Below are 4189 nucleotides of genomic sequence, written 5' to 3'. Positions count from 1 at the left end.
GTTTCACCTATTGCGGCAAACTGGCCAGGTCGTGCCTCTGTGTGTGTGTGTGTGTGTGTGTGTGTTAGAACTCATGTATACATTGCTGATTATGGGCCCTTAATTAACTTTATCACTAGAGCCACATAAATGGGAGGAGAGGGGGAAATAGGGGGGAAGAGAGGGAGTAAAAGAGGGGGGAAAGAAGGAAGCAGATATCCTTGAGAGAGAACGTGAAGCAACTCTCCTTTCCTCTTTGAACCATTGTTGAACAAGAATTTGCCCTCCTCTCCCATCCTTATCACACACACACAGAGAGAGAGAGACACGCACTGAAATGTTTATTACAATATTTATTACATTGGTTTATTAGTAACCATTATAATGATGCATTACAATAAGGAGCAGCCATTTTATTGATGGCATTTGTGTTGCGGTATAAGCAATTTGTAGAAGTATACGGCTGTCACACCAGTTCACGCATACACACACACACACACACACACACACACACACACACACACACACACACTTCTATCTATGGAGCCTACAATCCACTGACCCAGATAAATCCAAATAGGGTGGGGGACCTCGCCACTCACAGCTCAGCCTCGATGCCTCCTGCTCCATCCCTGGAAGGAGAGGCAGATAATGGCCAAGAAAACACATATGACACAAGCGTCAGCCGTGTGTGTGCGTGTGTGTGCGTGTGCGCGCCTGTGTGTGTGTGTGTGCCTTCAGATGATGGAGGCAGAGAACACAGCTGTCAGTCAATTGCCCTCAGAACCCTTTCTGGCTCTGAGTTCTGAGGAGAAATGAAGGATAGATATATAAAGAGAGATGTGGGGAGGAGGAAGAGAGAGCGAGAGGGGTGGGGAGGAAGAGAGAGTGAGGGGTGGGGAGGAAGAGAGAGTGAGGGGTGGGGAGGAAGAGAGAGCGAGAGGGGTGGGGAGGAAGAGAGAGTGAGGGGTGGGGAGGAAGAGAGAGCGAGGGGTGGGGAGGAAGAGAGAGAGAGAGGGGTGGGGAGGAAGAGAGAGTGAGGGTTGGGGAGGAAGAGAGAGTGAGGGGTGGGGAGGAAGAGAGAGCGAGGGGTGGGGAGGAAGAGAGAGAGAGGGGTGGGGAGGAAGAGAGAGTGAGGGGTGGGGAGGAAGAGAGAGAGAGGGGTGGGGAGGAAGAGAGAGTGAGGGGTGGGGAGGAAGAGAGAGAGAGGGGTGGGGAGGAAGAGAGAGCGAGAGGGGTGGGGAGGAAGAGAGAGCGAGAGGGGTGGGGAGGAAGAGAGAGTGAGGGGTGGGGAGGAAGAGAGAGAGAGAGGGGTGGTGAAAGCAGGCTCTGACACAGAGTGAGATTTGGTGAATTGATAGAAAGGAGAGATGTACAAAAAGATGAGGGGAGAGCGGAGGAGTGAAATGAAAGGGAGAAGAGGAGGGATTTAGCTTAAGCAATTAGCAACCTCATCATTCTCATTAGCTGCTATCAGAGAGAGAGTGAGAGAAATGGAGGAGAGTGATGGAGAGAGAGAGAGAGAGAGTAGAGGGTGAATTAAGAGAGTGAGTGTATAAGGGTATGCAGAGTACAATAAATCCAAAGATTCTGAATTGTTAGTTGTTATAGTTATAGTTGTTATAGTTATAGTTGTTTTAGTTTGTTATAGTTACAGTTGTTATAGTGGTTATATTTGTTATAGTTGTTATAGTTTTTTATTTATTATAGGTAATATAGTTGTTTTAGTTGTTTTAATCATAGTTGTTATAATTATAGTTGTTATAGTTGTTTTAGATGTTATAGTTGTTATAATTATAGTTGTCATAATTGTAGTTGTTTTAGTTGTTTTAGTTGTTATAGTTATAATGGTTTTAGTTGTTTACATATCAGTGTGGATGTCAGATCACCACCTCAAGCTGAACCTCGGCAAGACGGAGCTGCTCTTCCTCCCGGGGAAGGACTAGCCCGTTCCATGATCTCGCCATCACGGTTGACAACTCCGTTGTCCTCCTCCCAGAGTGCAAAGAGCCTTGGCGTGACCCTGGACAACACCCTGTCGTTCTCTGCTAACATCAAGGCGGTGACCCGATCCTGTAGGTTCATGCTCTACAACATTCGGAGAGTACGACCCTGACATACACAGGAAGCGGCACAGGTCCTAATCCAGGCACTTGTCATCTCCCGTCTGGATTACTGCAACTCGCTGTTGACTGGGCTCCCTGCCTGTGCCATTAAACCCCTACAACTCATCCAGAATGCCGCAGCCCGTGCTTCTCTGGCACCCCAATGGTGGAACAAGCTCCCTCACGACGCCAGGACAGCGGAGTCACTCACCACCTTCCGGAGACACTTGAAACCCCACCTCTTTAAGGAATACCTGGGATAGTATAAAGTAATCCTTCTACCCCCCTTACCCCACCCAAAAGAAAGAAAAAAAAAATATATATATATATTGTAAAGTGGTTTTCCCACTGGCTATAAGGTGAATGCACCAATTGGTAAGTCGCTCTGGATAAGAGCGTCTGCTAAATGACGTAAATGTAAATGTAAAACGTTATAGTTGTTTTCATTGTTATAGTTGATATAGTTGTTATAGTTATAGTTATAGTTGTTATAGTTGTTTTAGTTGTTATAGATGTTTTAGTTATTATAGTTATAGTTGTTTTAGTTATAGTTGTTATAGTTATAGTTGTTTTAGTAGTTTTAATTATAGTTGTTATAGTTGTTATAGCTGTTATATTAATAGTTGTTATAGTTGTTATAGTTAGTCGTTTTAGGTATTTTAGTTATTATAGTTATAGTTGTTATAGTTTTAGTTGTTATGTTTTAGTTGTTATAGTTGTTATAGATGTTTTAGTTATAGTTATAGTTGTTATAGTTGTTTTAGTTGTTATAGAGGTTTTAGTTGTTATAGTTGTTGTAGTTGTTTTGTTATAGTTGTTGTAGTTGTTATAGTTGTTTTAGTTGTTTTAGTTGTTATAGATGTTTTAGTTATAGTTGTAGTTGTTATAGTTGTAGTTGTTATAGTTCTAGTTGTTATAGTTGTTTTAGTTGTTATAGTTGTTATAGATGTTTTAATTATATTTATAGTTGTTATAGATGTTTTAGTTATTATAGTTATAGTTGTTATAGTTGTAGTTGTTATAGTTGTAGTTGTTTTAGTTGTTTTAGTTGTTATAGTTGTTATAGTGTTTTAGTTGTTATAGATGTTTTAGTTATTATAGTTATAGTTGTTATAGTTATTATAGTTATAGTTATAGTTGTTGTAGTTGTTATAGTTGTTTTAATTGTTTTAGTTGTTATAGATGTTTTAGTTGTTATAGTTATAGTTTTTATAGTTATAGTTGTTATAGTTATAGTTGTTATAGTTATAGTTGTTGTAGTTGTTATAGTTGTTTTAGTTGTTTTAGTTTGTGGTCCTCTGTAGCTCAGCTGGTAGAGCACGGCGCTTGTAATGCCAAGGTAGTGGGTTTGATCCCCGGGACCACCCATACACAAAAATGTATGCACACATGACTGTAAGTCGCTTTGGATAAAAGCGTCTGCTAAATGGCATATATTGTATTATATATAGTTGTTATAGATGTTTTAGTTATAGTTGTTATAGTTGTAGTTGTTATAGTTATAGTTGTTGTAGTTGTTTTAGTTGTTTTAGTTGTTTTAGTTGTTATAGTTGTTATAGTGTTTTAGTTGTTATAGATGTTTTAGTTATTATAATTATAGTTGTTATAGTTATTATAGTTATAGTTATAGTTGTTGTAGTTGTTATAGTTGTTTTAATTGTTTTAGTTGTTATAGATGTTTTAGTTGTTATAGTTATAGTTTTTATAGTTATAGTTGTTATAGTTATAGTTGTTGTAGTTGTTATAGTTGTTTTAGTTGTTTTAGTTTGTGGTCCTCTGTAGCTCAGCTGGTAGAGCACGGCGCTTGTAATGCCAAGGTAGTGGGTTCGATCCCCGGGACCACCCATACACAAAAATGTATGCACACATGACTGTAAGTCGCTTTGGATAAAAGCGTCTGCTAAATGGCATATATAGTTGTTATAGATGTTTTAGTTATTATAGTTATAGTTATAGTTGTTATAGATGTTTTAGTTATAGTTGTAGTTGTTGTAGTTGTTTTAGTTGTTTTAGTTGTTTTAGTTGTTATAGTTGTTATAGTGTTTTAGTTGTTATAGATGTTTTAGTTATTATAGTTATAGTTGTTATAGTTATTATAGTTATAG

Source organism: Coregonus lavaretus (assembly GCF_964263955.1).
Source record: "Coregonus lavaretus genome assembly, contig: HAP1_SCAFFOLD_266, whole genome shotgun sequence".
NCBI lineage: Eukaryota > Metazoa > Chordata > Actinopteri > Salmoniformes > Salmonidae > Coregonus > Coregonus lavaretus.
This window is presented reverse-complemented; position numbering follows the sequence as displayed.